We start from the raw sequence: 13747 nt of genomic DNA on the forward strand, positions 1-13747 counted from the left end.
AACCATGCCACCAGGTTGCTGGGTACCCGGCACTTTCTGCAGGGTGGTTGCAGGTGCCTGGAGAGAAGGGCTCAAACCCAGACTGATAACAAGAGTCCTGTGTTTGGGTGGGAGCTACAGTAAGAGGGAAGTGGGGGAAGAGAGCTGCCTTTGTGCTGTGCTGCATGTCAAAATAAGATATGGATAAAGACATCTGTCAGAGGGTGGTGACTGTTATCTGGGTAGGGGCAGTGGGGGGAAGGGGATGTCCAGAGAATTCTTCTGGGAAAATTCCTAGCCAGCTAAGGATTTGGGGAAGATGACACTAATAATAGGATACCTTGCTTCACCATGTTTCCTCTGCTCCCTGGAACATAGGCAAGTTTCAGCTCCTGGGAGGTAATCTATTGATTGGGTCACAAGTGAGGCTTCTAGTACCATTACCTCTGCAAAGAGCTTCCAGGTCTCCCTGCACTCTGGATACAGCATGACACCCTTGGTTTTCACAAGAATTCATTCAGCTGCCAGGAGTGGAGACCCGCCTCTAGGGTCTTAAACATATCACTTGACCTCTAACCATGTTATAAGACTTCTTAGAGGAGGAAGAGAAGTTGCTGGTTCTATTTTGAATGCTCAAGGTGCAATTCTCATGAACTTTCACTTATTTAGGAAATGTGTAGTGAGTGCCTACTATGTCCTGGGTTGTGTGGACCCTCACGTCCGTCTGAGAGCAGACAGAAATCCATGCTCTCTGGGACCTTACCTGCCAGTGGAGAGAGGCAAACAATAGAGATAATAAAGCAATAACTGAAATTGTGTTAGGTGATGAGGGCAATGGAGAAAGAAAACAAATAGAGCAAGGTGAAGTTGGTTGGAGTGCAGGGTTGGGCTTCTGGAGGTCAGGGCGACCTTCCAGAGAAGGGGGGAGGGGGCAGCTAGCAAGGTGGGATTCCTGTAGGGACCCATCAGAGAGGGTCCCGGGGTATGAGACAGCCTTGAGGAGGAGCAGGAGGACTGTGGGAGGGAATGGGAGGAGAGGAGTCCAAGTGGCAGTGATGGGCATGGGGCAGACCACATAACACCCCTCAGGAGATGGGGAGGCTGTTGTGTTTTCTCTGAGGATCTGAGCAGAGCAGTGCCATGGTCTTAACTTCCACTTTGAAGTAAGGGCTCTCAGTTTGAAAGGACTCTTCTAGCTGCTATGTTGAAATGGACTGTAGGAGATGGGATAGGAGCATAACAGGTGTAGGGGATTCTTCAAGCATCTGGGAAGAGAGCTTGGTAGCTCTGCCTGGGGTGATAATCGTGGAGCTGGGGAGAAGTGGTTGCATTCTGCATTCATTTCAAAGGTGGATCCTGAGATTTTAATGGTCACGTATCAGGGAAGGAGGTATCCCAGGTGACTCCAAGATTTTCAGCCTGATTAACTGGAAGCAGGGAGTTGTCAATGGTATTCTCTTTGGAATTGGTAAGGTTGCAGGTGGACCAGGTTTTAAGAGAAAGTTCTGGAGTTCATATTTAGATGCATTGAGTTAGAAGGGTCCATTGGATAGTGAAGTATAGATGTGTATATATGAGTCTGCATTTTGAGTAGTAGTCTGGGTTAGAGGTATAAAATTGGGATTCAGTGGCAGATTGTATTTGAAGCTGTGAGATTTGGGGCGCCTGGGTGGCTCAGTGGTTGAGCGTCTGCCTTTTTGCTCAGGGTGTGATCCCGGGTCTGGGGATCAAGTCCCACATCAATCCCCCTGTGAAGAGCCTGCTTCTCCCTCTGCCTGTGTCTCTGCCTCTCTCTCTGTGTCTCTCATGAGTAGATAAATAAAAAATATTTTATTTATCACAGGGAGCCCGATGTGGGACTTGATCCCTGAACTGGGATCACACCCAGAGCCAAAGGCAGACGTTCCACTGCTGAGCCACCCAGGCATCCCAATTTAAAAAAAAATCTTAAAAAATAAAATAAAATAAAGCTGTGAGATTTGATGAAGTCACCGAGGTGAGGGAGGGGGGGAAGAAGCAAAGACACTCCTAGAACATTAGAAGCACTTTTCCTCATGGTCCCAAGATGGCTGCTGAGTTCCAGCTACTGTGTCTGCTCTCCATGAATGGAGAAGAGCAAAAGGTCTTGCCATCTGATCTGAGGGCCCTTTAAAGAGTCTCCAGTGAATTCTACCAAATCACTGATCATATCTTAAGGGAGACTGAGAGATGTTGGTTTTGGCTGGACATCCTACAGACTTTTAACAGTGGAGCTTTGCTGCCCAGTAGAACTTTCTGAGATGGAAATGTGCTCTAACTGGCCTGTCCAATATGGTGGCCACTAAAGGACTCTTGAGAACTTGAAATGGAGCTAGCATCACTGAGGAAATGAATTTTTATTTTAAGTTTAAACTTAAATAACCACATGTGGCCAGTAGCTACCATATGGGACAGTGCCAATACTGAAGTTTGATTATTTCAGGAGGAAGAGGGAGGCACACTGGGCAGGCAACTTGCAGATTCTGTGACAGGAGCAAATGGAGTCTTCACAGGACACTGATCACAGAAGTCAAGCCTCAGGAGGCAAATGGAAACATAAATAACAGGGTTGAAATCAAATTGACTGTTTCACTTTGTACTTACATATGCTGATTAAAACCTGAGTTTCAGGAATGCCATAGATTATAGTCTCTCTTTCCAGTGTTCCTTTGGAGCACATGCACGTACACACACACACAACCCTGTATCCACAAACATAGTGTCCGTAGGCCATATATGGTGGGGGGCAGAGAAGAGCATTAGCGCTGAGGAAATCAGATGTTCGCCCTGAGTAGGTCATCTAAGGAATGTCACAGTCTTGCATCTGTTTTCTCTTCTGTGGCATGAAACTATACACACAGTGGCGATATAGAGGATAGAGACACAATTGTTGTCCAGAGGGAGAGCATTTTAAGGTTTGAGACACATTACAGAGCTGCCTTGTAGTTTATAAAGGCCCTCATTCCTGCTGCTTGCACAAGTCCTGGAGGGAGCAGTTGCTCCTGAGCTCCCATTCGTGAAGCACTTTCCCGTGTGGCACAGGCCACAAGGGACAGGTCTGGCTGGTCTGTCACGTGGTCCTGGGCAACCTGCTTCACCTTTATTGTTAAGCCTCCAGTTCTAAGCCCGAACATGGGAAGGAGAGTCTCCACTCCATAGTAGGGGGCCGGGAAACATGGGGCCCCTTTTTCCTTCACTAGCCCATAAATCTGTGACTCTACCTTGCTGCCTTGTTTGGAATGGGTCAAGACTCATTTCATAGGTGTTCAGGGGATTTTTATTTTAATGATTAGAAGCAGATGGTGAAAAGAAACTAAAAAGTATGGCACAAACAAGAAATCTACATGGGAAGAGAGGAGGCCAAATGGTAGCACAAGGGACGCCTTCCTTCCCCTGGAGCAGAGTGAGTTAGGCGAAAGGCCGACTTACACCTTCATGAGTCAGTTTGCAAGGGCCTCTTAGACTTCAGTGTGTGCACAGTCACCAAGGGCCTATGTGAAGTGTTGAGTGCAGACCCTGCTGCAGCAGATCTGGGGTAATTTCTAACAAGCTCCCCCATCACACCCATGCTTCTGATCCACAGACCATGCTCCGCAAAGCAAGGAGCCAGAACAAATAGGTGCCAAGATTTACAAGTAGAGTCAAAGGAGGAAGGCCATCAGCTGGCAGTTTCCCAAGAATCAGAAGCCAAGGGGCATTGGAGGGGCCAGCTGCCTCTCCCCTGACCTTGCTGTTGGGAGAGTCCCCTGTCAGTGAGGACGGAACATAGTTCTCCTTGTAACACTCTGGCTTGACTGTGACCTTGTGTCACGCACTGGTTCAGGCTGGTGCTTGCCGGTAATAGGAGGGCCGGGGTGAGCTGCAGCGTCTCCTGTTCACCTGCTGCCTGTTGCTTGAAGGATGGTGGCATTAGCAGTCAACTTACTGAGCATAGCCTTTTTGGAAGTTCTGTTTAACCTCATTGGCGTGTTTTGGGTACAACCGTGTCAGAAATTCATTTCTATTCCCTAAGACTAGGAGCTTCTTAAAGTACAAGCTTTTTTAAAGCAGCATAATTTAAAAAAAATTTTTTTTCTTTCTTTCTCTTTTCCTTGGTTCTGCTCTCTTGGAACAAACAAAATGAGAAACAACTTAGATTGTGTGGGTTCTTCCATGTTTGAGAGAAAATGGTGGTCACGTGCATTTTCCTCATGGGCTTCTGGTGACCTCTGATTTTGAGGATGGGGATTTGCTGGTTGGAGTGTATGTGGATGGTAGAAAGGGTGCTCTCACATAACAACCAGCCGGGGAAGCCCCCACAGTGAAAAAACCCACCCCTTCCAAGTGGCTGCCTGCAGGCAGCTTTTAGGCTCTTCTCCCAATACACATGTGGACCTACCTATTTTTACTTCTTTAGATTATTTATTTATTTACTCATGAGAGACACAGAGAGAGGGGCAGAGACATAGGCAGAGGGAGAAGCAGGCTCGCTGTAGGGATCCTGATGCAGAACTCCATCCCAGGACCCTGGATTATGCCCTGAGCTGAAGGCAGATGCTTAACCACTGAGCCAGCCAGGTGCCCCAGACCTGCTGCATTCTAGCTGGAATAATGAAGGTCCTGAAGAAAAGTCTGTCCATATGCGTCCCACTCATTTTGTGTAAAGACAGTAACAGGAAATTGCTTCCTTTTCTAAATACTGCACTGGGGCTGTGCAAATAAAAAGAAGAAAATAAGCAGTAATGGTAACAGTGATAATGATAATATCTTTTATTTAACATTTACTATGTGCTAAGTGTTTTACATGTAAATTTAGTCCTTAATGTATGGACTGAGAACCCAGTGACATATAATATTATTTTATACATAGAATTACATGTATCATAATTCTGTAGACACATACAGACAAAATAAAATCCCCTTTTAGTGTTGTCAAATCGGATGCTCAAGTATTTCATCTACTCAGGACCTCATAACTGGTCCCCAGCAAAATCTTGGGTTTGAATCCCATCTAGCAACTAAATAGTTCTGGGACCTTGGACAAATTATGTCCTTGCACTTGCTCCTATTGCTCTCTTCCCACCACCTCCCCCTGCACAGACCAGATTCCCCTTTCCAGATCCAGCTGCCATGCTTCCTCTCCAGAATGACTGTTTGCTGCTCAGTTCCTCTCCCCGATCCCCATTTCTCAGGTGGGGCAAGGCCTTCTTCCCCCTTGTTACCTGGTGTCCTAGTCTGCTTGGGCCGTCATCACAAAATTCCGCAGACCAGGTGGCTTCACAGCAGGGATTTTATATCTCCAGTTCTGGAGGCCAGAAGTCTAAGATCAGGGTGTGGGTAGGGCTGGTTTCTTCTGAGGCCCCTCTCTTTGGCTTGCAGGTGCTACCTTCTCCTTGTGCCCTCCCTTGGTTCTCCCTCTGTGCTTGTCTGCGTCCTCGTCACCTCTTCTTATAAGGACACCAGTCATATTGGATTAGGGCCAACTGAAAGACTTCATTTTAACCTAATTGCCCTACCTCCGAATACGGCCACACTCTGAGGTACCAGAGGCTTCAACATAGGAGTTTAGGAAGGACACAATTTTACCTCTCACACTTTGGTACTAGCTGTTTGTCTCTATTATTTAGGGCAGGGAGCTTAGGACATGGGGTGTAGTTACCCTGGGCCATGCCTAATATGGAGTAGGACCCCCAAAATGCTTGTCAAATGACTAATTAGGTTCCAGCCTCATTTCTTCCTTACTGTCCATTTCAAGGAATGAGTAGGGTTCATGGACTGAAGTTCAAAGGAGAGATTTATTTATTTTTCGTAATGTAATAAATCAAACTTCTCTGATCCTGGAAAAAATTTGCTGGATGAAACCACATGAACACATACATGCACAACATTAACATTTTGGGGTCATTTGTTACAAAAAAAATAAATAAGGAGTTGCTTTCTGGATAATCTCTCTCTTGGCTGTAAATGTAATACTGGGAAAAGGCAGGGCCTGGCTATTTACCCCACACTGTTAGTGTGAGGATAAGATGAAACCTTGCTTGTAATGTGCTAAACCTAGCACACTGGAAAATACACAAACACATTTGTAAAAGACTTATGTAAATCCATTGAGGTAAATCCAGGCAGGTGCCCTTATCACCTTTTTTTAGTCCTTTGTAATTTTGCTTTTTATTTAATACCAAAGGCTCACCAGATGTTGATTGGAGAGTCACATGTGCACCCTATCCTCCATGCCTTCTCAGATTACTTAATCTGGTTTGGAGGGAATGAGGAAGGGACCCCAACAGTTTCAGAAAGTAGTCCAAGGCTACATCATCCTTTAGGAAGCCAAAAAGAGCTATTGCTCTGTATAAAAAGTCAACTCTGTGGCTCATTGGGATACCTCCTGGCAAGAAGTTGATTTAGTTGACAAGGAGCCATGCCTAGGGACCCTAAGGCAGTGGCGGCTTTTTTACTTCTATCCAGGAAGAGGAGTTGTCCCCAGAGTGGAAACTCCAGAGCAGTGCTGCCCAATAGAAATAGAAGGTAGGCCACATACATAATTGTAAATTTTCTACTTGTCATGTTGAAAAAGTTAAACAGATAAGATTAACTTTAACAACATATTTAACCCAATATATCCAAAATACTATTATTTCAATATGTAATCAATAGAAACATTATTAACGAAATACATATATTTTTTATACCAGATTTTTGAAACTCGGTGTGTATTTTAGCCACTGTCCCATGCCCACTAGGCACATGTGGGGTAGTGGCTGCCATACTGCACAGCTGCCATATTGTCTATATGTCTAGCATCATACCTCTTAATTGGGATTGCTTCAGGGGCCTGAGTGTGAATTCATATGTGTGAATACATTTCCTCAATCAACAAATAGTACAAGTAGAGCTCCTATCACCTGAGGTTCTGAGAAACACTTTAATATTGTAGAGGTTGCCCTCATGCTTCGAAGGAAGCATGCTTGCTTCTGTTTCCTGAGCTGGAGTTTCTGGAGCATAAGTGTCCATAAACCTGGTGGTGAGGGCCTGTGAAATCTTTTCAGCATTTCAGAAAGCGTACGGGAGGCCCAGTGATTGCCATCCAGCTGCTGACAATGTTGGTGTCATTGCTTTGAGCCTGGGTGTTCGCCCAGCTTCTGGTGCGCCTGTGCTGCTTAGCTTCTGATGACATTGTCAGGCTTCCTGGGGTCACGCCGGAGGGCATGGGACTGAGGGAGTGGGTAAAGAAGCTCTCGGGACAGGAGAAGCCCATGTTTCCAGTGTCAGTGCTCTCACCCACAGCTCAAGGACAGATCCTCCTGGGACTCATTTGTCAGGCCTGTTAACGCTCAGAGGCCCTGGAGGGTACAAAAGGTGGATGAAGTAAGCCAGCATCATTACTGGTTAAGTGCTTCCTGTGTTGAAGTCAGGGTGTAAGCATTTCCTGTGTGCCACAAATAATGCTCTCCACCTGTGTGGAATGCCTGGGAAATGAAGCTCTGGGCGGCCTTCTCTGCCTACAGCTGCTCTGCTGGTGGGGTTTCCCCTCTTCCCAGAGCAGAGCCATGAATAGAGCCCAGGGTAGGGGTGGAGGGTGGCCATTGTAGGTGTTCTGTGTCTCTGGCCTCCCGGGCTATGGGAGGATTCCACTGGGTTTGGCAGCCCATCCAGCTTTGGGTGGTGTTCATTACCCTAAAGTCCTTCCTCACACTGAACCAGAGTCCACCTTGGTGTAATCACACCCTCCTCCTAGTTCTGTGCCCCCCAGAGTGGCCATAGGCATTTGTCTGCCCCCGCCCCCCACCCCCACCAACCCCCCACTTCCTCTTTCCTCAGGGTCTTAGTGTCTCCTGTGCCTTTGGATCTCCAGTTTGTTATTCCACTCTGTTTTTATTCTTCTCCTCCTTTATATCCTGTTAGCCAATCTGTGCTCCCCACCCCCCACCCTCCCCCCAGAGGTCAGGGAAAAACAAAGGAGAAGACATTCAAAGCAGCCAGTTTTCTGTTTATCCATAACAGTGTGGGGAAGATGCTGTAATAAGGAGGTTAAATGGATGTGCTAATTCCTTCCTGCTAGCCTGTTCCTGTTTCCTCCAAGCAGTGGCTACCCTCTAACCTGGTCTCCCAGCTGGCTCGACTCTTCCAGCACATTGGAGTCTGTACTGGGCCAGGTTGAACCATGATGTGTATCCATTAGGTTCTCCTGAGGTCTGCCATTTGTTCCCTTTTCATCCTATACTTCCCCAGGCTGGATGTCCTCCTTCCCATCCTAGTAAGAAAATGTCAGCATATAGCAGGTGATATCCTTCCCTGGTTAGGTAATGAGCCAAAAAGTTCCATAAACCTAGGTTACAACCAAGATAGTGCTGGCAAGAAATAGACATGGATTCAAAGAGGTTTGGGATAATTTTATTAAATACAAAGCCGTAATGAGCTTCTGAAAGGCGATAAGACATTTGGCATCAGGGACTGGCTTGCTCCCACCATATATACCCAGCACCAAGGCAGAGTCACTGACGTTGGCTATCACTCAATACTCACTGAGTGTGAGAAGGACCTGGGCTGTGTCTAAGATGAACATATGCCCAAGGTATGCTACTAGAAGTTGATAGTGTTAGCTTTTACATTTAAATCAGTGATCCATTTTGAGTTCATTTCTGTGTGGTGTCCAAAGATACCATAAAACAGGTATGAATAAAAATATTGTTTGATTATGACTAAGTAAATGACCACAGGGCCTGAAAGCCTGAAAAACTCTTCCCTGATGGGTGCTACATTTTCAACTTTGGCTTCAGGGAAGGTGGCCGGCAGATCCCTGACTTCCCCTACCAAATATGGGATTGTCGTTGCTACATCATGGGCTGAAGCAGTGCAGTCTGAACAGGCCATGCTTGGGGCTGTGGTGCGGGCAGTGCTCAACTGACACTGCTCAGCTTGGAGCTAGGGCATCTGCAGGTGGAAAAGCCCACCTCCCCATTTTGGATGTGCTGTCTGCTGTTGTTAGAGGTCTCACCACTTCCTCGTCCCCACCCCCCCCCTTACTGTCAGAATGAAGTGAATGTCTTTGGGTGCCCGACAGTCTGTTCTGGAGGATAAATCCTACCTGTGGCTTTGCTAGGTCAACGTTCCAGTCCCTTCCCAGCCCACTGATGTTGGCGTTGGTCACTAGTGCTCCTGTCCTCTTACTCTGTCCCATCCCTCTAGAAGTTCAGCCCGGTGTGCAGAGGAGAGTGGGCTTGGCTGGGTTTCTCACACTTTTTCTGACAGTCCTGGCATTTTTGCCATTTTATAGGTCAGCAGCAGTGCACAGGCTGATCATTTTTATGGAACAATCTTTGATGACACCCAGGCCCCTGTTTACATCACATTGACAACGAAGAATATTATGTTTTATACCAACATTTCCCAAAGCTAAAGTGTTTTTTTTCCCATAGGATGGTAACAAGCTTTATGCAATAACAAAATAAAGTTTTGTATTCAAATAAATTTTGGAAAATCCTGCATTTAACAATGGACAGGTTTGCTTATTCCTGGACCTCCTAGAGCTTTTAGAAGCCCATGTGCACAAGGGGGATACAGTCTGAGGCATTTCCACAGAATGCTTTCCTCTCCTGAAGTTGAGAAGATTTTGCTACCCTGTAGATTTGTTTTCTCTAAATAACTTGGCTTTACACCTTCCTGTGCCTTTTCTCCCTACCCATACAGTTACCCTTCTGTAGCTTCACTTTTTAATGATAAAAGAACTGAATGATATTTCACATCCAGAATCTCTGGTCCTTCTCATTGATAGGACCTGTTTAAAGGTATGGCAGGCCCTAGTACCCTCACCATTTATAGACCTCTGTCAATCCTGTGATGACTTAATTGTTTTGCTATATTTTTAGTGGCCTCGTACACTGTGAAGGACTTTCTGAAAGCCCATATCTCATGCTAAATTTAGCCTGGCTTTCAGCAGGCTTGATTGATTGCTGGTCTTAATGGAAGAAAATGTGATCCTCTTTCCTACTCCCCATCATGAAATTTTTACTGATTTATGACCAGAGGAAGCAGCCACTGGATAAGTGGGTGTCTTTTTAAAAATGTGACACATCACCAAGATAGATACATATTTGCCCCTGTAGTTCAACCTGCATCTGTTGAATGCCTAGGAGTACAAACCTTATGCTGGCCTGGGGCCCTCATGCTTTGGCTGAAGGGCCTCAGAGCTCCAGCCACACCCGTCCCCACCCAGACTTAATGAAGAGAAACAGGCTAAAAGAAGCCCCTGGGATTAACAGACATTCCTGGAGACCAACCCTACAGAGGAGTGGAAATGGGTATTGGGATACAAGGCATGAGTGAAGGTAAGGGGTTTGAATAAAACCAAGAAAGGCTGGGTCTTGGGCTTCTGTAAACCTGTCCAGTATCATTGCTGACCCAAGGGTCAGCAGCTGTCCTGCAGTGAGCTGTGGGTGAGCAAGGACCAAACTTGTATGCCTTCTACCTCTGCACTACTCTGCCCGGCAGCCTAGGAACACTTCCCACCCTACTGGACCTCCTAGTTTCCTCCTCTGTAGAATGGGCACAACATGGGATCCTAGGGAGGATTAACGGAGGTAATGCTTGCAGAGCACCCCAGAGGGTGCTCAGTATGTAGCTGGTGCTCCTTAGGATCAATTTCTTTTCCTTTCCCTGGCCTCCTGGGGAGCCTGGGTATTCCCTGGGCTGCTAGGTAAAGGCCAGGCTGGCCGATGCAAGCAGGGACAGGCCTCGTATTGTGGATAGTCTTGGGTTGGGGTGGCACTACAGGGACAGGCAATAAACTCATCAGACTTCTCTGGTCTCAAGATTCGGATAAAGCAGCAGGTGAAAAGACAAGGCCGTGGAGATGATGGAATTTGCCCTACCTTATAGATAGATAGTAAGGACCTCAGAGAAATGAGTCCATACCCAGAGCATTCCATTATGCGCTTGTACCATCAAGACAGTGACCTTGCCTCCCATATTTCTCTCTCCCCCTTCCCCTCTCCCTCTCTCTCTATGTATGTATGTGTATATGTGTGTGTGTGCGTATATATATATATCCATTATATATAGTTATACATACATACATATATATAATTTTTAATTTAGTAACTTACTAAAATTTGTTTTTAGTCTTTTTCAAATTTGAAATCATTTGACTTATAACAAGTTAGAAAAATGATATGTAGAAAGTTCTCACATATCCTTTACATACTGATAACGTCTTACCTACCTATAGTACATTATCAAAACTAGGACATAGTATAATACCATACATACCATAGTTTTTTTTCTTTTCCTTTCTTTGGAAAGAGTGTCAAGCTCAAGACTAGGAATCCATTTGCAGCACAATTATTTGAGTTGCCTATTTTAGCTGCATTTTGGTGAGATAAGTGCCTGGGATCCTGAGGTGGGTTAACCACAGTCCTCAGCAAAGCTTGGTCTCAGAGGCACAGGATCTGGACCAGATGGGGTTCTTGTATTTATCTATCTCCTGTGGCTTGTGGCTGATCAAGATTGTTCTTTGGAATCGACTATCTCAGGCTGTAGTGAGTTTCTTATCACCAGAGATATTCAAGCATGAGCCTTAGGATCCCTGTCCCCAGCACTAAGAGGGAACTTGGACCAGATGCTCCTTGAGTGCCTTAACCCTTGAGAAGAATCCTGTCATTCTCAATTGCTTTGGCAGAGTTTGCAACTAACATTGATTAGACTATGAATCAACTGATATTCCATGTGATGTCATTGCCAAAGTGATTAACTTTCTGGGCCGTAGTCTACTTGGTTCACATGAATTAAATCCTGGCACTCTACATACCAGGCAATGTTCCAGGTCTTGGAGTATCGAGATGAAGAGAATATTGTGCATGCAAGGCAGTATATGGTGGGGAAGATGGATACAGGTACACAAGCATAATATAGATAAGTGCCCAAGGGCATGCAGATGTGAAATACTGACAGATGTGGGGAAGTAGCTGTGCAATATCTACAAGGCCAGGTGCAAATTTGAGAGAGGAGCTAGACCACAGAAGACGGGCTGGAATTTGCTGGGTTGATGAGGAGTTGGGGGTAGAATCAAGGAAAGAAAATACATTCTAGGGAGAAGAGATAGCACATGCAAAGGTCGTATGGCATGGCCTTCGTATGCAAGGGAGATGTGGAGAAATATTGGTATGACAGATTATAGATTCTAGGGGGAACATAGTGTTTGAGCATGAAGCCAGATTAGAATCGGCTGCTATTTTATGTGGATAGCAAATGTCAGTACACTAAGGGCTTTGAGAATTGTATTATTGAGTCATGCCAGTGAGAGCTTTTAAACTATTTAAGGATCATGCAATTGTGAGAAACTAGCTCCCCAAAGTGTGGTTGGCTAGTGATTTTGCCTGGTTCTGAAGCAGCTGCCTTGATCCCCCAGAGTCTCAGCATTTCTTCCCTGGGCTGGGCTACCCCTGTCCTTGGCCAACCTCCTTCTCAAGGGTACAGCAAAGACCCAAGGGATGCACCTCTTAAGTGTTTGGCAGCTTTTGCTGGACAGCTTTAGAGTCCTGTGAGCTATTCTGGCTGTCGCTATTCTTCTGTGTTGAGTGTCCAAAAGCTTCACAAACCGGATCTCAGCTGGGTGGGCCCTTTGGGACAGGAGTGGGGGAATGATACAGCTATGAACTGCAGTGAACAGTTTGGGGACCAGATTGTTTTACGGATTTCTTTGGAACCACATAGAGGCTTTGTACTTTTGGAAGTACCTGTTTTCCCCCAGCTCGTTGCCCCTTGGTATCATCTCTCAGACTCACTTTGGGATGTTTCATGAGTGCTGGACATGAATCCAGGTTATGAGAACCCATTGGTGAGAGGTGGACAGAAGTTAAAAACCCTATTTCCGTCATTCAAATCAGGGCTCAGATGAAGTTGTTTGTACTGAATGCTAGGAGTGTGTCCTACAGCAGTGGGCTGGATATTAGGTCCATTACTCTCCAATTTCCTAAGAAACTAGAGCTCTCCAGGCCAGAAACGTATGACCCACTTTTTTTGGAGAAGGAAACGTGGACTCCTGGGTAATAGATATATATATATTTTAGTTTAGTTTTCATATTTCCTACAATGTAGATTGCTTCATGAAATTTGATTTATAAATAATAGTTTGCTGGTAAGAATTTACTGAATCTCTGTCAAACAAATTGACTGTTCATATAGATGTGATGATTTAAAGCAGAAGAACAAGCCTTGTGCAGAGACCCTGGGAAAGCTAGTTGTTGGGATCCATCTCCTCAAAGGCCTTTGCTAAGGGAAGGGGAGGGATGCGCAGCAAGACACAGAGCCTGGGGCAGCTGCTTCCTGGCCGGGGGTCAGCCCAGGGCACGAGGGTCAGCCCCGGGCGTGGGGGTTCAGCTGGAGGCAGTGAGCCAATGCACAAAGGTCATCTGTGAGATAGAGAAAGTACTTTTTGTCATTCCCTCATGTTTCTTCAAGGGAGCTTCAGTGACACAATATCATTAACAGCACGTTTTAAGTTCCCAGATAACTAGATGGGAAACCTAATGTGAGGTTCACATCTGACCCTGAAGAAAATCATGGGGGATCCCTGGGTGGCTCAGTGGTTTAGCACATGCCTTTAGCTCAGGGCATGATCTTGGAGTCCCGGGATCGAGTCCCACATCAGGCTCCCATCATGGAGCCTGCTTCTCCCTCTGCCTGTGTCTCTGCCTCTCTCTCTCTCTCTCTCTCTCTCTCTCTCTCTCTCTGTGTGTGTGTGTGTGTGTGTGTGTCATGAATAAATAATTAAAAT

The 13747-nt window shown here is 45.9% G+C and overlaps 1 protein-coding gene across 3 annotated transcripts in view; it reads left to right on the forward strand.

The window, feature by feature from the left end:
- ITGA9 (integrin subunit alpha 9) overlaps window positions 1-13747 on the forward strand; it is a 344722-nt gene that overhangs the window by 99961 nt on the left and 231014 nt on the right. The gene's annotated exons all lie outside the window — the stretch shown is intronic.

This window comes from Vulpes vulpes, chromosome 11 (genome assembly GCF_048418805.1).
Source record: "Vulpes vulpes isolate BD-2025 chromosome 11, VulVul3, whole genome shotgun sequence".
Taxonomy (NCBI): domain Eukaryota; kingdom Metazoa; phylum Chordata; class Mammalia; order Carnivora; family Canidae; genus Vulpes; species Vulpes vulpes.